This window comes from Nelumbo nucifera, chromosome 3 (assembly GCF_055504915.1).
Source record: "Nelumbo nucifera cultivar China Antique chromosome 3, China Antique-T2T, whole genome shotgun sequence".
NCBI lineage: Eukaryota > Viridiplantae > Streptophyta > Magnoliopsida > Proteales > Nelumbonaceae > Nelumbo > Nelumbo nucifera.
In genome coordinates, this window is record NC_142651.1 from 86619906 (window position 1) to 86641882 (window position 21977).

General features: G+C 38.1%; 1 long non-coding RNA gene across 3 annotated transcripts; it reads left to right on the plus strand.

The window, feature by feature from the left end:
- Window positions 1-9087: 9087 nt before the first annotated feature.
- LOC104613504 (uncharacterized) lies at window positions 9088-10770 on the plus strand. 3 transcript variants are annotated; one of them, XR_737979.3, is made up of 5 exons: window positions 9088-9265; window positions 9350-9420; window positions 9537-9767; window positions 10126-10275; window positions 10369-10770. It is a non-coding gene; the product is annotated as an uncharacterized LOC104613504 (long non-coding RNA). The 3 variants fall into 3 exon arrangements; XR_737980.3 differs by lacking the exon at window positions 10126-10275 and having other exon boundaries at window positions 9101-9265; XR_737978.3 differs by lacking the exons at window positions 10126-10275; window positions 10369-10770 and having other exon boundaries at window positions 9107-9265; window positions 9537-10046.
- Window positions 10771-21977: the final 11207 nt, after the last annotated feature.

Consider the following 21977-nt stretch of genomic DNA (forward strand, 5'->3'; position numbering starts at 1 on the left):
TCATTAGAGAATCCTATCTCTTTTGGATTCTCTCCGTGTGTGACCTTATTGTGCTGATGTGGTGTGAGTGACGTCATTGTTTCGCGTACGTACTCGCATGCGTAATTAAAAGACGCATGTGTATCCAGTATTTATTCCCAGTTTACCGTGATTCTATAGTCCTCGTAATGATGTTGGGTTCATCGCAACTTCGCGTGTGTTTGAGGTTCATCGCAAATTCGCGTGTGTCCGGGGTTCATTGCAACCCGCACGTGTTTTAGCTTTATCGCAAATTCGTGGTAGCCGAAGTTCATCATGACCTGTCCCGGGTATGAGTTCATCGCAATCGCAGATCTGCGATGAGCTTATCTCAGGCGTGCGATGGGTTACAGATTCATCGCAGACATCCACGTAGCGTTGGTTCGACACCCTCTGTACTCTAATGGTCTTAGTGACCACCATGTACCTACATTAATAATATATAAATGATAAAGAATTACTCATTTATTAATAATTTATATTAATAACTAGCAATTGATATTCATACAAATTTGTAAAATTTCATAGGCATGTGTCTATCCACTCAAAAAAAAAAAAAAAGAACTTCAAATGGTAGTTGCCTTCATTCTCAAAAAGGTTAATGGTAGTTACCTCCACTAAAAAAGCAAAACCTCGTTTCAAATAATGTAGTATCCCTAAAGTGGGTTATTATCTAGAAATAAAACTTTATTTAATCTCTTAAATTAACTACCAAATTTGTATATCAAAAAGTATCAAATAAAATAATAACATAAAGTTACAACATAAAAAATAGGTTTCCTAGTATTTTATGAAACCGACCAACCCGATCAACTCAACCCGAGTTGGTCTGTTTTCTAATATTTTATGTCAGCTTTGGTTCAAAAAATTCCCAATTCGACCAAGTTGAATCAATTTCACTTTGGCCATTTGTAAACCAACCAAAATTGAACGACCTAACCATGGATATATATATATATATCTTATATTTTAAATATAAATTTTAATATGAAAAAGTGAAAAATTTCCCATATTTCTTAGTCTAAAATGTTTTATTTCATAAATCTAATTTTTAAATTTATTTTTTAATAATTGCATTATAATTTTTAAAATTAAATTAAAATTTTAAGTTGACATCTTTTGAATTGACTGACCTTTTGTGAAAATCGATACAACTTGAGTGGGTCGGTTTTCACAAAAGGTCAGTCGGTTTCAGTTGACCAACTCCCTAACCTGAATAGGTCAATTTGGTTGGCCAAATAGCCTATGGCCGGACCGAACCAACTCATGAACACTCATAAATTTAGATAAATTAATAGTCTTATCTCCAATAAATAACAATAGTTTAATATCCAGTAATTATTGAAAATTTATAGCGAAAATAAACAATTATTGAAAATATATTGATAATGAAAAAAATACAATAATTACAATAATTAAAAAAATACAATAAGTACTAAAAATATATTAACCTAGCAAATAAATAGTATAATCTCAAATGATAATTTAATCTCTAATAAATATTAATTAATCAATAAGTTATAACAAAAATACAATAAATACATTAAGTACAATAAATTAAATTAAAAAAATCAATAATAGTAGTTTAATCTCCCATAATTATTGAAAGTTTTCTGTTAAATAACAAAACAAAATAAACTTATACATAATCATTGAAAATACATTTATCACAAAAAACAATAAATAATTACTGAAATACAATAAATATTAATTTTAGTATATATAATTATATAATAAATACAAATTAAGAGTTCAAAATTATTATTAATAAATATTAATTTTTTTGGAAGTTATTTTCTCAAATTATTACTTGATATAAGTGAAATTATTTATTTACAATATTATGTAAAAATATTGAATTATTATTAATTTCAATTAGACCTGTTCATGGGCCGGCCCGGTCCCCGGACGGGCTTGAACAAGCTTTTTGGCCCGCGGGCATAACCTCGGGCCAAAAAGCCCGGCCCGCATAAAATTCGAGCCGGGCTCGGGCTTTGCCAAAATAGCCCGGCCCGAACTCGACCCGGCCTGACCTATAGTTAAATCTAAGTAAAAATCCTATGTGATGTCAATTTGAATAAATTTTTTGATTTAAGAAGGTTGTTGATTCACTTGTAGGCCCATTGTTCATTTAAATAGGGGAAAAAACATCTGAATTAAAATAGACAATGTTCCTTTGAATAGGGAATAATTCGAATTTCTTTTATTAGGTCGGGCTTCGGGCTCGGGCTCGGGCCTAACATTTTTCTGTCAGTAAAGAGTAAAAGCCCGGCCCGGCCCATGAACATGTCTAATTTCAATATTATGTTATAATTATTTTTATACTTTTCAGATTTTTTAAAATTTATTACATAATTTCTTTATTTTAACTATTTAAAATCTAGTTATGTTAAATATTTTTTTATTAAAATATTTAGTTATTTAGATGCTTAAATAATATGTAAAATATTTACTTTTTAAAATATTAATTATTTATTGAATTTAATTATCCATAAAATCATATTTTATACTATTATTACATAATTTCATTATTAATTTTGTAATATATTAAATTATTATTAATTTCTATATTATGTTATAATTAGTTTTTCTACTTTGAAGAAATTTTTTAAATTTATTACATAATTCAGTTATTTTAACTATTTAAAATCTAGTTATGATAAACATTTAAATAATCTATAAAATATTTAAAATTTTTTGTGATTTGAATTTTATTTATTTAAAGTTGTTGCATATTATTAAATATTTGAAAAACATTTAAATTTATAATCTGGAAAAATATAATTTAAATTTTTGGTACATAATTTCGTGATATATTTTGTAAAAATATAAAATTATTTTGTGTTTTTAATAAATATTTTAAAGCTATTATATAATTTTGCTAGAATATTTAATAATTCTTAAATTTTTTAATCCATACTTTCTTTTGATAGATATAGATAAAAAGTAGGGGAGAGGATAAATAGGAATTAGAGATAATTTAGAAGATAAATAGGAATTAGAGATAATTTTGGAGAAAGTGGGGATAGTGGGGGAGGTAGTTTAGGAGAAGAGATTATTTTGGTTCTAGGAAAGTGCATATCATTGGTTGTTTCAAAAATGACATGGAATAAAAAAAGGAGAAAATTTCTTATCTAGGGATGGACATGAATTGATCTTTTCATGAGCTATTTGAGGTTGTCTCGCGAAGAGCTCAATTTGGCTCAGTCTAAACCAAGTTTTGAGTCGAGCTTGAGCCTATTATATAGGTTCGTTTGATAATCGAGTCTGATAAAGCTTGGCTTGTGAGACTCACGAGCCTAATTGAGCTTATATATATAATAAAAACATTATATGTATAAAAATAATATATATAAAATATTTTTTTATATGTATAATAACAACTAATTTTTATAATCCTTCGAGGTTGGTTCATGAAGAGCTCAATTTGGTTCAGTCTAAACCAAGCTTTGAGTTGAGCTCGAGCCTAATATATAGGCTCATTTGATAATCGAGTCCAATAAAGTTTGGCTCGTGAGACTTGCGAGCCTAAGTGAGCTTATATATATATGTTTTATATGTATAATAACAACTATTTTTTATAATCCTTATTTTTTATATATAAAATAAAAAATATTTTTTATTTTTGTAGAAAGCTTGGATCATAGTCAAGCTCGAGTTAAGTTGAGCTCAATTAAACTTACGACCTTTTCAGTTGAATTGAACTCGAGGCCAAGCCTTATAATTTTTTGATGAGCCGAGCTAGAATAACCAAATATTTGGTCTGCTCGGCTTTTGAGTCTTTTAACAAAGTCATAAATTGTTACTTAGGGGCCTCCTCTTGAAATAAATCAATATTTTCTGTTTGAACATGAAAAGCTTTCGAGCTCCTACCTCAATTTTTCTAACAAATCACTAAATCAGGTACATTGCACGGTCCCGACTAATATTATGATACTTAATTGAAATTCAAATTTCTTAAAATATAAGGCCATGTTTGGCTTGAAAGAAAAGGTAGGAAAAGATAAGAAAAGACAGGAAAACCAATATAAGATTTATAAAGGTTTCTACCTTAATTTTCCTTCATTTCCCTACATTTTCCAAACATAGCGTAAAGGGTAAATTATTTATACTTGGATGCTTCCATGGATAAGAGGTTGTGCGTAAGGGCCCGTAACCATGATCCAAAATTCCATTGGATGATTCCTGGAAAGGTTTCAATCAAATCTCCCTAACTGCCGGTGAGTCGGTGACCACCTTCCTACCCTAGTAGACTTTCTTCTTGATCATCTCTACCTGGTTCATTTCTTAGGGTGGACCTGGTTGTCTCTCATTTGGTACCCAATTAACCCTGCCAGCTCTACCATCTACCCAAGATGGTATATCTGGGGCCTAAATCCAGAGTCCCATCAGATGGACGGTCTGGATCCACCATGCCAGGTTTCCACGTGGCAAAACAGCCATGTTCCCGCAGAGTTCAAACCCCAAGCAAAATAGAATGTTCTGAGTTTTGACTTCGCAGTTTTCGTTCTCCATCTTATATTATAAAAAGTCATACCTAAACCCCTAGAGATCCACGTTCCAAAGTGATCACTGTACTTCTCCCCCTCTTTTCTTTCACTCCATGCTGCAAATGCATTACCTTCTAAACCCTACCTCCAATGGGTTTCAATCACAACGTAGGCTTCTGGGCTTTCTTCATCTTCTTCCTTCTCTCCATCATCACCTCCTTCTTTGCTTCTCCTTCCTCGTCACTAGTCATCAAGCCTGCAGATGCTCCTTCAAGCCTGCAGCCTGCACAGTACCAAGAGTTCAAGATCAAGAACCCCAGATCACTCGTCTTGAACGAAGAGCTCCGGAGCAGGAAGAAGAGGAGAAAGAAGATCAAGAACTTCGGATCAAGGTCTTTCTCAGCTATGCTCCCCAAGGGTTTTGTTCCTCCTTCTGGATCCTCTCCGTGTCACAACGACGTCCCCGACTCTCTGGCCTTCTACTGCGAATATTACTCCACCACCAGTAACACAAAGCCTTAATTAGCTAGAGACGACTCGACCTACGTTCATCACTTCATGAACCTTTTGGATCGCTCTCGTTCTTAAATATATATATCTTCAGTGGGTTCTGGTTAAACAGCGATGAAGATGGTTTCGTACGTCTGAAACTCTAAATGGGTCTTGATCTTTATTTTTATCTTTGTCTTTTCCTTGAGTCGGTTCACTCTGTACTGTGGCGAGAAGTGTCTGTACTGTACTGTTAAGGCTACCGATCAAAAGGGTAGTTTTTGAATTTGTAAAGACATATTTGTTGATCTTATGTATCACAAAGCATAACTAGAGAGGCAGTGTTCAGTGCTGCGAAAAGGAATGAAAGATCAAATAAACCCATGAATCTCCTTCTGCTTCTTACTACATCTTTCTCTCTCTCTCTCTAGTTCTATTCTTGTTCTACCGTCAACATTTTCAGGAAAAGAGTACTGATGGGAATAAATATATACATATATAGTTCTTCTGATCATTCTGGGTTTAATTTGTTCTTCTTAATTACTTGTTTTTGTTCTGTTATACTTTCTCGAATATTTCTAAATCTGTTATTCTATTCCATGCTATAACTTCATTTTTAATTCTGCAGTGTGGGATTTGGGAATGAAGAGGGGGAATGGGAATTTGGGATTGGTTGGTAGATTTGTTGCGGGATAAGAGGAGGAAAGCCATGTGGGTTTGCATCGTTGAGGGGTTCTTATTTTCGTGGGCGAGGGGGTTTTTCGTAGCGTATACTCCATGCATGGAAAAGGAAGGAAGGGAGGCTCTTTTGACGATGTACGTACTTGAAAATCCATAGACAGGATCTATTGACTAAGTTCCATATAGGCCTCAATAAAATAGCTAAAGCTTGCTTTTCTTTCGCCAGAACTCAGCACCAGTCATCGATTTCTCCCGTTTGATTGGTTTAATCCAACATCGATCAGACCGGCTCTGAGAGTTGATCCGGTTTCTCTCCTTAGATTTCTCCATATGTCTCTTGACTACTGTTAAACTGTGAATAGTTTTAGCCATCCAACTCCAACTCTCTTGATGGAGATGGGACCTTCAAGGTCTACTCAGAGTAGTTCAGTCCAAAAGTTGATCTGATTTAATTTCTGGGCTAGCCGTGCACATCAAGAAGATGGTTCACCAATTGAGGAGTCTTGATCAGTGGAGTCAGCCACCAATTCAGGAGTCTTGATTCAAAGCTCGATCCTTTGAAGCACCCAATTGGTTGGTGGCGTCAACAGGGCCAAGTCTTAGTAGTAGCAGCTTGTCCACGCTTCTAAATCTAAAGCTTAGGCGAAGGAAGCTAGCAGTGTCTGCAGTATTCACATTTTAAATTCAGATTATGGCCTTCTGGTCGTCTTCTCTCTCTGAAAGTTCTCATATTCTTTTTCAACTTTTTGCCTGAACTTGTAGTCTGCAGGTATACAAACTTACAAAGTACTCGGACTGACAGAAAACTTTGATACTACGTAAAGAAAGTTGTTTTCTTCTTGACTTTATTCAGTTATTCTTATTGGCTTATTAGGGTTGGATTTTGTAAAGGGCACGGGATGGGTAGAGTTGGCTTTGACAATTGACTCCTCTGTTTGAACCTGCCCTCGACCCGACTAAACCGGCAATTTTAAAGGAACCCAATTGGCCAACTGAGCTGGAGCTACTTGATTATTTTTGTCTTTCGGGTCGACCCTTCCCTTCCTGGCCCAACCCATAGTCATCCTAAGGCTATATGTTTGGTTTGAACCTTTCCTCAACTTTCTGTGTTTTTTCTCTTATTTTCTATTAAAAAAGCATGATTCAAAGTATCAATACGATAAACTAAAATTGCTTCTCATCATATGATTCAAGAAGCCAATATTATATATATATATATATATATATATATATACTTTTAATTTTTTAGAGCTTTCTAGGATAAATATGTTAAGAGAGATTAACTCATGTATAGTTCATGATTTTGATATTTAATGAATTTAGCCTAATGGCCTTTCCAAAAGGAAAATAATGTTAGGATAAGGGATTAGAACGTTTGGACATAAAACGTATGCATACCTCTTGAGTCTTTAAAGAGCATTTTAGACCTCGCTTTTCAAGAAATTACTTACACAGATAAATGCACTTATCTTGGTAAGTGTTTCCCAAGGTAAATGTCTTATCGAGGAAACACTTACTTGGGTAAGTGCATTTACCCATGTTTTTTTATTTCTTAGGTAAATAGGACAATGACTGTATTAGCCATAAAGAAACTATTATTAAAAGGGGCAATTTTATTCCATCCAAGTATTGACAACTTTTTCCCCTAGGTAGTAAAATTATTTACCCACCTGGGAAATAGATATCCTTTACCTGGTCAGTGATACTTAAGGAAAATAAATTTTCCATGAACCTCATATAATTCTGAAAAAAGAATATGGGTATCTTGGTCAATGGGAACCAAAATCCCATTTGATGAATTCAAAAACTGATACATATCATACAATTACATTGATACATTGTGACATTTTAAACCTTTCCAAAATGGTCTAAAGTTTATTGTTTTACCATGCAAAATAAAATTTTTATAATATAATTAAGGAAATGCACTTTGGTAATTGAACCCAGGTCAGTGGTAACTATAGTGATGTTTGACATCGGTGCCAATTTTCCAAAAATCAGTGCCACATCGGTTCCACATGGGATAAAGAAGTGATTTTCAATCTGTTTGGTTGGTTGATTTTCACGATTTTTGGGAAATGACAGAAAAATGATTCTTAAAAATGGCCCATCTTGAAGGATCACATCTGACATGTCTCCAAGAAAAGGATGATTTCAAGGAAAAATAATCATTCTTGAGAATCAATACTAAACAAACTGCTTATATACCATAAATGATACCAAACAACAATTTTTTATGATTTTTTCAAAAATCACCGGTTAATTTCTGAATAATTGGCAAAGATCATCATCGTTTGCCAAACATCACCTGTATCTACTAACCAGCCAAGCCAATTGAATGTTTGGGTGGATCAAATTTGAGTCAACTCAGTCCATGGGTAACCGTAAAATAATGTAAATCCTTATTCCTTGACCATCTATTCAATTAATTAAGTTGAACTCTATTAATTAATAAAGCCTTGTCTCAACTAATGACTACATGGGATTGGCTACATAAATGCTAGGTGCTTGTACTTTTCGCTCTATCAAGGGACATGCCTATTGTTAAATTTTATCCTTTAACTACTCCAAGATCTAACTTGCTTTCTGAGCACCTTAGTGAAAGTAATTCCAGATGCTGATGTAGATCAAAGAATAATGTAGTGTGATCAAAACATGGGTTTAAATAAAAGGAAGTAAAATAAAAATGCTTAAGCTGAGTTTGGAAGGAGTACAAATACAAATATGTAGAGTGCAAAACTTTATAATTTGTATTATTTTGTATGTATTTATATTGTATATATTTGTATTTGTACTGCTTCCAAACTGAGACTTATGGGTTTAAATGTAATGAAACTGTTTGGAGAGTTGACAAAAAGGATTCAGTGGCCATTTGGTTATGGCTGATGTGGCTGAATTAAATGACTTATTATTTTGTCCTTTAAGGTCAGTTTTGAAAGAGTATAAATACAAATATATATAGTGTAAATACATACACAATAATACAATATACAAGGTTTTAGTGTTTTAATTCTACATATTCGTATTTGTACTCTTACCAAACTGAGCCTTAATGGATAAATTGGTCGACCTAACATGCCAATGGATAAATCATAAGTCATATAGTTCGGCCACATCATCTGTTATCAAGTGGCTCAGTAAAAAACACAATGAAAGAACATAGGCTTTTAGAGTGGCAGTGGAGGGAATGTTTGGTCAGAATTGGTTTGCTGATGATTCAAATTTATAAATTTGCTATATCAGCTAAGCCCCTAAATTAGCTGAAATGTCTCATTTGGTGAGTTCAAATCTGTGTGCCATGGCCGGGCACCTCACAAACGCTCCACACGATGAGAGTGCTCCACATGTTCAGATGCACGATTTCACTCTTCCCGCGTGCCGGGCTAATGGGAGGGTCGTTAGGTTGTCCCGTTAACTCCAAAATGAGGCCAAAACCCATTTTCACTATTTCCTTTTCCGCCCTCGACCTCAAACCTGTACTCGTGTCTGAGAACCCCTTTGACCCCTGTTCTACTCCCTCCATCCGAGCTTGGATCCAACTGCTTCTCCGGCACCAACGATCGCTCCAACCATCTCACCGTCACGAGGTACTCTCCAACTCTCTCATATCTTTCACATTCATTTTTTTAGGGTTTGATTTTATCTGATATATATTTTTTTTTCATTTCAAGGCAGAGGAGGGGAATTTATTTATCCACCATCGGCCATCTCCGATGACCACCAGCAACAGTAAACATGTGTGGTGCGTATTTTTTTTCTCTCTTCCTTCTACTCCTTTTTTTTTTTTTCATTTGCATATAACAGATCTTGACGAACATATAAGCTTATACGTCTGTGTCTGTGGTGGATCTTGACAAGGCCGTGTGATTCGATGAGCTTGATGGTCTGCTGATAGTTCGAACTGGAGCTCCTGTACACAGGAGATGTGGTTTCCCATCAGATGGAAGCACAAAGAGATCATATGGGACCTGTAGAACTTTATGCCCATATTCTCATAAGCTCAATGACCAGATGACAAGAAGCAAAAGGGAGAGTTGTCGTAATAAAGAGGGAGAAAAACACAAACCTTAAGAAAGAAAAACTCAAAAGGTCGTACTATACATACAAGAAGGCTTAATTATATTGTTTTGAACAATCTGTTTTTTATTATTCTTTTAATTGCTCAAAGCAACTGTATATGTGTGGAAGTGTGTTAGCAAGGTTAGTGGTATTGGGTGGGTTTTCCCTTTCTATGTGAACTAGGACTAGGAGGGATGTGGCTTGATGTTTCTGATTGACCACCACACATAGGACTTGAAGAGGAGTAGGGGGAATGCATTTATGTACTTGAGTGTATATAATATATTCCCCAAATGTGTTATTGTTGAATTTAAATTGAATTATAGAAATATAATAGTATAAAATTGATGGAATAAAGTAAATGATTAAGTTTCATATACTAATACAGAATGAGTTCTCAATTCACATATGGAATTAGGTTTCATAATAACCTAAAGTATAGTGTGAGATATTGCAAGTGTGGAGAAAAATGTATACTTCGTGTGTCAGAGACACCTGGTAATCCTCAAAGGTTGTTTACATTTGCCCTGGCAAACCCGTAAGTACTACACTAATACTGTATTTTCATTGTGTGTTTGTGATGACAAGTCTGATTATTTGAAATGCATTATTTGTGTTTGCATGTATGTAGGCAAATGATACCAAAGAGGAAACTTATTCCAATATCAAGTACTCCAATTTAAAGCTTTGCAACTTTTTTGAATGGGCATTTCCTATAATTTATTTAGATGAAGCCACTTCAACCAGGAACAATGCAGTAAATATAGGGAGACATATTGAAAAGCTAGAAAAGTTAGTTGTTGAAGGATTGGATGCTTTAAAGGCTTCACAATAGTTCTTTAGCGAAGGACTGAAGACTATGCAGATTGTATTTATTAGTTTTGTAGTTGTGTTTATAATTATCTTGTACCTGTACAAGAATTAGTATTTAGGTGAAAGAACTAATTACTATTATTTAGATACAAGAACTAATAGCTCCTAAGTATAACGATAACTATTGTATTATATTTATGGATGTTAAAGTAGTTATCCATGTGCTATAGCAATACTAAAATCTTTGGCATTGATTTTCGACATCTAGTTGATGATCATTCATTCTGGTCCTAAAAGGAGATACCCTCATCATCATAACTTCTCTTTTTAGTATCTAAATCAATCACTATAAAGACGGTTGAAGATTATTTAGGTTGATGGTCATGTGCTAGTAATACAAAGACGGTTGATACCCTCATCTTTGGCTTTGATTTTCAACATCCAGTTGATGATCATTTAGGTACATACTATTGTGATTGGAGTATCTAAATCAATCACTGTAAAGATGGGAAGCAATCTAAATGTTCATTTACATGGAAACTGTGGCTGAATCCTAGTAGCTTTCTGTAACCATCTAGTCCCCATGAGTACCTTGTCAATGTTATGAATGAGCTGCATTTAAGCAGCTTTTGATATAAGTTTCAGAAGAATTCCAGGATGGCCCATCTCATCCAAATACTTCTTGAACCTATCAGAAAATGATTATGCACCTGTAACCAACATATCAGCCTAGGTTTCCACATCCCATGACATGGAGATCAAATGAAGCAATAGCATGGTAAGGCATTCATATTCAATATATTCTAGTGGGCAAAGTTTGAAAATTCAGCTTTGTGTATCTGTACCAAAGCCCTCTTCAAAGCATACAACCTAAAATAATTAAAGTTTACAAAATAGTAGTCCTCTTCCCACTATTCAACCAGTTACTACACCACTCTCCCTTTCTCTTTTTATCATTTTTCCTATAATGATTTCGCTTACAAAGCTGGATGCAATCCATAGCCATAGCCAAAACCTGCAAACCAAATAACTTTTTAAGTGAACTTTTCATAGCCATAGCATAATAAAAAAGCTAGATGCAATTCAATCAATTTAATGATATTTCGTTCATGTTGTATTTTGCTCCATGAAAATAAGTAAGAGTAACAATGAAAAAATTATTAAGGAATTTTTAGGATGTGAAAGTAATGGATCACCTGACTGATAAAATACTGAACATGTTAGCGTAAGACATCCCCCCTTTTCCAGTTGTTGGTCTTGATATGATCCAATCCAAGATTACTCCTGCATATGAGATCCACTAGAGATGGTTTGGCTTAACCTACTTCCGGGTACCTCTTCCTATAGAGACAATGTCCAATTATGAATCAAAATGATTTTATAGAGTATTAAAAAAACCCATACACACCATTTACTTTTATGCAAGCTAGAATGGATATACACGAACCAATGTGGTGCATGTGGCAAAAGAATATGTTAGATCTTGTCTACTAAAATTGGTCTTTGTTTAAGATTTTAAGTTAATTTCAAACAACTACATGCAAAGGTGAGGGCATGGTGTGATGTTGCCAATTCAACTACAATGTAACCCATCATGTCAGAATAAATTACTTTAAGTTATTGTAAAATCACAACGGAGGAAAAAATAACTTGCATGAACAAGGTAAGGAATGGTTCTTTTTGGATCACTTCCATCTATAGTAGTTTGAATATTTTCCCCAAAACCTTGATCCTGAATTATAAGGATTTTGTTAAAGTTTCAAGTGCAAAAAATATATACCAAAATTAACGACTTATCACCTATTAAACCTTAATACATGTGTGTGCATGGCAAAGTGGTCAGACCCTTGTGTTTCTATATTTATTACTTTCTTGGTTATAGGATTCACACTTCCCCCTATCTCTATGTGTCTGAATCATAGAAGAATCAACTAGTAAATGTTTGAACAATAAAAAATGAAATAAATTGAAAAATACCTATGAAGAGCATTTCTCATCAGATTGGTCCTTCTTTGGTCTTCTTCCCTTGGCTAGTGCTTTCTGTAAGGCGTTTTTTGACATTTTTGAAGAGTGTACAGTGGACACCTTGTGCTTAAATCCCTTTAATGATTTCAGAAACCTAGCCCCCATAGAACTACCCTCAGTATTGTTGTTATCACCAACATCCATTGCATTAGTGTTATCATCAACATCCATATCTAATTGTGTGCCATCAAGATGCAAGGAGATCCATTTTTTCATTTTCAACTTGCATATCATGAGATGTTATAGATGATTGCTCAATGATTTTTAACTTCCTTAAACGCACTGTCACATCTTCCAACAACTTCTCTCCTATTTACATAACAATGTTGTAAGCATCACCGTTGGTGCAGTCTTATTTACTACTTGGGTGAGTAGATGAAACATCTCTTTCTACGTGTTTCTATTTTTGTAACTTAGATGCTACACCCTTGCATTTTTTTTTTTTTGCACCAATAGTCCACCGGTTCAATACATAGGATGATGGTAAGGGCTCCTGCATATAATCAAGTACATTCAATGCATGCCTACATAAGATCCCAAAAAATTCAAAGTTCTTGCAACTACAACTAATTGATTTGTTTCTTGAATCAAATGTTACATTGAATTGACGATTCACCCCATACACCTGAATTGTATATTCAACTACCATTTCAGACACTACACAGTCTTTTTCGATGGTGCAAACCAATTGTTGCATTATGATGTAGGCGCATACGACAGGGCTAGGATGGTGCCATGTGGCATCGGTCGGATCAAATCCTGGCTGTCTGCTGCTAATAAATTCCAACCAACTTCCAGGTGAGCTCGAGTATAAATAGGTGTGTCACTCCTTATGTAAGCTATCTTGGTTCTTTCTACTCTTAAGCTCTCTAACACTCGGGTGGCCTTGTCTAAGTTCTTCCTCTTAGGCCTCGTCCGACCTCTTACTACGCACTTGACTAACTTGACTGTCAGAGTCTCCGCCCTTGGCGGGATAACACCCAAGGTCTCTGACGTGCTCTCTGATCCTCAAGTTAGACATTGCAGCCCTTAAACACATCAGCCCTCGGATGTACTAGCCCTCGGCTAAGGAAGTGAAGTTACCTTGTTGCCCTCGCCCCATCCTTGGCAACAACAATTGCCACCGTCTGTGGGAACGTTGCTAAGACTTCCCCCTAAAGTGAACACTTAATTCAAAGAACTACTAATCTTCCAATAATGGCTGATAATCAAGATAACATCCTAAGTGCTCAGAACTTGGTCACCATGGACCAATTTAGGATGATCCTCGATAGGCTCGACAACATTATGCAAAGATTGGACGAGGTGGGGCGCTTGGTAGGAGGCCGCCCACAGGGTAGCCACCCCGCTAGGAGCTAGGGGCATCACAGTGAACGCTCCACCCATGCTTTACTGGTCCAGTGCCCCGTCCGACCCAAGAAAGCCGACCCCTTAGTGTCCAATAGCAGCAGCCGACGTGCCATCAAGCCGTCGAAGACCTACCTCCCCATCCGACTGGGGGGGGGATCCAATTGGGTCCCATGATAACTGCCGGGACCATGAACACTACTACCACGTAGAGAGCCCTCGGGACGAAGGCGGGCACTCTAGCCACTATAGTCCTCCTCCGAGGGCTGGTGGCCGATGCCACGCCTCTCCCTCACTTGTGTTGGACCTCCGTGACCTCCTCAACGATTGACAGGCCCGAAGGAACTAAGATGTGCCTACTTCAAAGAACTCTTGGAATCAGTCTGACTTGTTCCACGCCCGAGAGGACTAGGATGGGGCCTAGGCTTCCATCGGTAGAAGAATCAACAACCTACAAGTGTAGATCGACGCCATAAAAGATGAACTTCGCTAGGTGAAGGAGAGCCGAGGTGATGCCTCCACCAGTCAGAACCCCTCGTCCATCAGAATGGATGCCTTCACCGACTCCATCACCTTAGAGCCTCTACCACCTCACTTTAAGGCTCCCACACTAGAGATGTACGATGGAACCACCGACCTGGACGACCACTTGGAAAGCTTCCGAGCACTCATGCTCCTCTATGGGTACTCCGATGACTTGACGTGCTGAGCATTCCAGGTGACGTTCAAGGGGGTAGTGCATCGATGGTTCTCGGGGCTCCCCTCTCGTTCCATCAACTTTTGGGAACCGTTTGCCCATCTTTTCCTCTCCCACTTTGTCAGCAGCCGACGGTGCCAAAAGACCGTTGTCTTCCTCATGTCCATCTAACAGAATCGCAAAGAGAGCCTGTGGTCCTACATTGACCGCTTCAAGAAAGAAGAGCTCAAGGTCTGAGACCTCAACCCCTCGGTATCAATGGATGTCGCAATCAATGGCCTCCAGCCCGAACCCCTCAAATGGTTTGTCTCCAAGACACTGCCCAAGAACAAGGTGGAATTTTTGAAGAAAGCACAGAAGTACATCGCCACTGAGGAGGCCATGACCGGTGAGCGCTAGGAGGGTGAGACCGACCCCAATCAAGGGGCATCAAACAAGAAGAGAAAGGATCGAGATGGTCGCAGCCATGGCCACAACAACAAGAGGGGTAACCTGAAAAAGCACTGCAAGTACCACCACGACACCGACCGCAACACTAAGGACTGCTACGACCTAAAAAATGAGATCGAGTCCCTCATCCGTCGTGGTCATTTAAAGGAATATGTGGGGGGCGACATTGGTGCCTCGTCCTCACAATAGCAGCAACAATAGCACAACAACCTGGCCAGAGTTATCGACGTCATCGCCGGTGGCACGGCCTCGGGTGGAGCCTTAGCCTCAGCCCGAAAGGCCTATTTCAAGCAACTGAATATCCAAGGGTCGGATCCCAAGAAGCCGAAGAAAGACAAAGTCATCTCCTTTTTGGACGATGACTTGAAGGGGGTCTCGATTCCCCACGATGATGCATTGGTGGTGTCGATGACCATCACCAATTTCATGGTGAAGAGGATCCTCGTTGATAGTAGATCATCAACTGACATCCTCTTCTACGACACCTTCGAGAAGATGAAACTATTCCCTAGTGAGTTGCAACCGGTTGATGTGCCACTCGTTGGCTTCTCTGGAGCAATCATCAAACTAGGGGAAAGAATCACCCTACCCATCATTGTATGGATAGAGCCTCGGCAGGTGACCAGGATGACTGAGCTCTTGGTCGTGAAGATCGGCTCCCCCTACAATGCCATCATTGGGAGGCCGACCCTTCATGCAGTCAAGGTGGCCATCTCCTCCTACCACCTCGCCATGGAGTTCCCAACCAAGCAAGTTGCCAAATAGTGCTATGTAGTAGCACTAAAGGGAAAAAATAAAGAAGCTTTGTCGTTGGAAGAGATCGACCTCAGGAACGAACTAGAGAACCGAGGCGAACTAGTAGAGGACCTCGTCTCGGTTCCCCTAGACAAGGCCAAGCCTGAGAAAATGGTGTGCGTTAGGTCCTGCCTTCCTTCAGACACACTTCTAGAATTAGTAAGCTTCCTCAAATCTAATGCCGACATTTTTTCTTGGTCTGCCGTTGACATGCCCAAAATTAACCCATCGATCATTACTCACAAACTAAGCATGGACACAAGCTGTAGGCCAGTTTGGTAGAAAAAGAGGAACTTTGCATTAAAGTGTTGGAAAGCCATTGAGAAGAGGTTAACAAGCTACTTGACGCTGACTTCATCCGAGAGGTACAATACCCTATCTGGTTTCCAATGTGGTCGTGGCAAATCTGTATTGACTTCATAGACCTCAACCGAGCCTGCCCCAAAGACAACTTTCCTTTGTTGAGGATCAACCACCTCATCAATGCCACCATAGGGTACAAGCTACTGAGCTTCATGGATGCTTTCTCTAGATATATCTAGATCAATATGCACGCTGAGGACGAGGAGAAGACCTTGTTCATCATTGAGCATGGAACCTACTACTACAAGGTTATGCCCTTCGGCCTGAAGAATGCTAGTTCTACCTACCAGCGGTTTGTGAACAAAATCTTCAAGAACCAAATGGGGAGAAACATCGAAGCCTATGTGGACAACATGGTGGTGGAAAGCCTGAAGGCCGACCTACACACCTTAGACCTAGCTGAGATCTTTGCAACGCTAAGGAAGTACAACATGAAGCTTAATCCCAACAAGTGTTCTTTTGGCGTCACCTCGGGCAAATTCTTAGGCTTTGTCATCATTTAGTAGGGTATAGAGGCCAACCCAAAGAAGATTTAAGCCATACTTGACATGGAGCCACCTTAGTCCATCAAAGAAACACAAAGGCTCACTGGCTGAGTGGCTGACCTCGGTCAATTCATGTCAAAGTCAACCGACCGCTGAGCCTTTGATGAAGAATGCCAAAGAGCCTTTGACGAGCGGACTAAAGAATGCCAAAGAGTCTTTGATGAAGAATTCCCTCAGCCGATTCATGTCATGAAAGAATGGTAGGATCCATCGTATGGACGCCAAAAAGGTTGTGGAATGGGTGGACGAATTTCAAAAATTTCCTACCTTTCTTCCAACTGGGAATTGTATTCCTTGTTTTTAGAATCAAAATTCAAGGATCCTATTTGAACCAAACCAGACCAGATCTGAACCAAAGATCAGGGGAAGGGTTATACCTGATACGGTGAATCAAGATCTCCCAACGTCGGTGTTCACGCCCAAAGAAAGATCCAAGATCTTCTCCCACTGAAGATGACACAGTGATTGTGGGGCAGAACCAACAGTGTACGTCTCACGTACCGAACTCGTTGGAGGCTTAGAGCACCGAACCAAATCAGCCTTTCAGCAAAGACTGATATCAAGAGCAAATTTCTTGATTTCCCCTTCAATGGAGTTCGAACTATGCAGCAAGGTGGTGGCGGCTGGAGGAGATCCCTAAGGCTGAAAGTGGACTGACTGCAGTTTTCAGCTTAGGGAAGATGAGATCCTATCTCAGATTGCAGAGAGAGTTAACTGCAAAACCCTAGGTCAAATTCTTGTAATTGTTGATTAGGGTTTCCTCCTTTCTTAGTGATTAAGAAATCTCCTAATCCTATTAGGAGTTATCCCAATCCAAATCTGTATTTAGATAAGGGATAATCTTAATCCTATCTACAGATTAGATCAGCCCATTCCTGATCTCATAAGGAGGTTAATCCTATCTGCTGATTCGCCCCCTTAAGTGGGTGATCATATCAGCCCAGTTCGAAATGGGCTTTTAGGCCCAATAAATAAATAGTGCTCAATAAGTTTCCAAACTGCTGCCCAGTTGGGCTTCTTTGTATGGCATGGGACCCAAGCATTGCTCTCCACATCAACCACATGGGTTCGGCTCAGCCTTTGTTACAAGGCTTAGCCGAATTCACTGGAAAACCCAGTGAACCCCTTGAGTCTATCACATGGACCCTATGGGCCCAACACTACGTGGTCCCTAGGCCAAGCCATCTTATAAAAACCCAGGGACTGTGGGCAGATGCAAGATTAGCCCATCGGGTATTATCCTAAATGGCCTTACACTTAACCTCTCAGCCCATAATGATCAAGCACTGCCCGACAAGAGAGGACCTCTCCCTCGGCTGCAAGGAACAGTGCTGCACTCTCTACTCACATGAATCCCGAGAATTAAAACCATTTGCAAACATTTTGAAACCATACATAAGTATATATCATATATATAAATTTTGCAAAACAAAATTCCAACGATTGAAATCAACTGCCGGCGGTTTGGTTTCCATCAGAGAGAGTGCATCCCCGATCATTACCTTTGTCCGACAAAGGGGCTGATCCCGTCACTATGATCACCCACTCAGATGAATTCTTAGACTGTCCCAACATACCCAGGTTTTGACCCCCGCTAAGGATCTCACTGATTGGCATATCAAAGACAGCCCAATCCGACACCTAGTGCAACACCATAATCAAGTGTAGGAACTCAGTTTTGGACCATTTCAGACTGCACGTAAGCTGAATGTCAGCGTCTAGGAACTCAGCAATATGTTGCAGAGGGCCGAGAATAGTCATCGGTAAAGGTTATGAAATAAATGTGCTGGTTACGTGTCCTAACATTTAGGGGACAACATACATCAATATGTATCAAGTTAAGTGTGCTTGTAGATCTTTTAGGATTTCCCATAAATGGTTGTTTTGTCATCTTACCCTGAAGGCAAGGTTCACATGTTGGAAGATCTTCTATAGTTAGAAAATCCAAAGGACCATCCTTTATCAACCTTGTGATACAATATATATTAATGTGGCCAAGTCGATAATGTCACAGGCATGTGGGATTAACTATATCACAAGTCATCTTCTTGAGAATTATTTCCGACATAGTTTTGGCAATGTTAGTTTTTAGAGAAGGATGGAGAACATAGAGACCATTCTCAAGTTCTCCGTATGTGACAAATTTTTTATTCTGTTTAATAGTAACCACATTACTAAATAAGATAGAATAATCATCCGAACACAATTTTGAGACAGAAATCAAATTTCATCTTAAATTAGGTACGAAAAGACAATCTTCAAGTACAATTGTTATTTCTCTGAAAACTAGTTCTACAGTTCCTATGGTTGTAGTTGCAACTATTGCAGAAGTCCCCAAGTAGAGTGTCACTTCTCCGTTACTCAGTCTTCTGCTTATCTTGAACCCTGTAGTGAGTTACACGCATGAGTTAAAGCCCCGGAATCAATACACCAAGAAGTAGAAGTGACCAACAAATTGGTCTCTATTATAAAAGATTCAAAATTACCTTGTTTCTAAGTTTCCAGATATTGAGGACAATTCCTCTTCTAGTGGCCGGTCTGTTTGCAAAAGTGACATGCATCTGATGCCTTGTTCTTCTTCTACTTTTTCATTTTGCTCTTCTGAGGCTTTTTCTTTGCCCTCCTCTTCTTCTTACCCGAATTTCCACCTTCAACAAGCATGACTCTCGGTTTATCCTTCTTAATCAGTTCTTCTGCCTTTTGTAACATATTGCTGAGTTCCTGAAGGCTAACATTTAGCTTATTCATGTTGTAGTTCATGATAAACAGATTGAAGGAGGGAGGGAAGGAATTTAGGATGACATCAACCTTGGTGACATGATCTAGCCTTGACCCAAGTGCCACTAGTTCATTAATGTAACCCATCATCTTGAGACAATGGTCATGAACCATCTGGCTCTTGGTCATTTTTGTAGTCATGAACAACTTCAAGACCTTCTGACGAGCAAAACGATTCTTCTCTTCATACATAGTCCTCAAACAATCCAAGATATCCTTGGACACTTCGATCTGATCGAATTGTCTCTGTATCGGATTGTTGAGGGAGGCTATGATGTAGCACCGGGCAAGAGAATTCTTATCTTCCCATTCTTGATACTCCATCTACGTGCCTCAGAAGCCTTATCACTCGGCCGATCCAGAACTGGGTTCTTAGCAACCTTGTCCAATTTCTCAGACGTTAATACCAACATAAGGTTACACTACCAGTCAACATAATTTTGGCCCTTAAGTTTGTTATCGTCCAACAGGTTGGCGAATTGTCCGTTTGCCATTTCTGACAAAAGGCAAGGCAGATTATTATTCCACAACCTAAATTGACTCATGTTTGCTACATAGATATGGCTTTTAATCTATGTTTCATTTGCAATTGTTCATCTCTGAGATTTCCCTCCTATCTCAGTGACAAAAACTTCAAAATTGTGTGTCTAGAACTGTGAGAAACCACATACAATGCATGAAGTCAACTGTTTTAGTTGCATAACCCCACTACCTTCTCTGAAGGATCATATCCACTCATCTAATGAGCTTTCCCTTTGGTCTCTGTCAGATAAGGTTCATTGCCATTTTAGGTTAAACCTTTCTGTCTAGTAAGTGCTTACCCATCATATTCGTGAACGCCAAGGTACCGTGAGAGAGTCTTCCATTTTGGGATAGGCCCCTCCCACATCGGTTTATGATGCCCCTATGATCTTATGAAACAATGAAACAGATCCAACAGAAAATGGATAACCCAATTTTATGGTGCATCTCCTCATTACTGAAGGACCCATATTCATGATTATGATGGAAGGCCTTTAGAGAGTTCATCATATGAATCTCCCTATCATAGGCACTTATATTTTTAAGCGGGAACCAATAATTACACCCAAGTATTATTTAGGTCAAACCAAAGTGGCTCCCACTAACTTTCATAAAGTCAGATTTAGATGGGCCCTAAACAGCTAGGGTTCCGCACGGTTCCTCTTGGGGAGGAAGCTGATGTGGGGCCCATCATGCTGGGAGATCATCCAATGATCTTATGGACACCATGGCAATGATGTGCATTCAGCCATGGTGTGCGAAAGAGACACTACCGAATTAGCATGGGCCAAGTGCTTATGGCCCATGTATGTAGCACATCACACATCCATACATCACATGCATGAAAACTACAATTGATCCAATCAATTAAATGACTGTAAAACCCATAATTATAGCCAATTTAAAACCACAATAGCATTTATGCTGAATTGGGCTAAGGCAGTTTTAACAAATTAAAAGTGGGTTTTATAGATGTGGGTGGAATTGCATCTTGCAATTATCCATCAACCCCTCAGACCTTGAAGGAAAATTTTAGGCTGAGAATAGCCCCCATTGAACCACAGATTTAGTCCAACCAGTTTGGTCCAATCTGGTTCGAATGGGTCTAGGGTTTGATGTTTAATTCAAGAATCAATTCAAGAGGATGATCTGAAAATTAAATACAACTGATAAATGACAATCAAAATTAGCAAACAAACACATCAGTGGGCTATTCGTGTGGATCCAAACCTTCAAGAAAAAATTAGTCGCTGCTTGCAGTTTCAATTTCTACAAGTCACAGATCAGAGATTTCTTATCTGCGCAAATCCTCTCCTTCACGTGAACCAACTTCGTCTTTAATGAAATAAAATAGAAAACCAAATTTTTCTGTCAATATTACATCAGAATCAAATTCCTATACATTCTATCTAAAATTAAAATAAAAAAAATTAATTACAGACCAAGAATGAATAGAAAACGCAGATGCGCAAATTTCTTATGCCGCAAAAAGATTTTGATCTCCTCCATACGAACAACCTAAAATTCAAGAAACATAAATAGAACAATTCTAAATATATAACAGAATATTAAAGATTTAATTTTTAGATCAATCGCCCAAAACTGGGAACTGATTTCCCAGAAAACACTAATTGCGCAAATCGAGTAAAATCGATTCTGCCTATTTGTGTAGGTTTAGATCAGATTTGATTTTGGTTCAAGAATGTGAACTTGGCTCTGATACCACTGAAGGGATGAGAAATCCATCATATGGATGGCCGAACCCTACAGGAAAGTTGGGCGAATTTTCAAAAATTTCTCTCTCTCCCATCTGGGAATCGCATTCCTTATTTTAGAAAATTGCACTTTCATGGATCATTCTTGAAATAAAACCGGACCAGATCTGAAACTGATGCGACACGATCC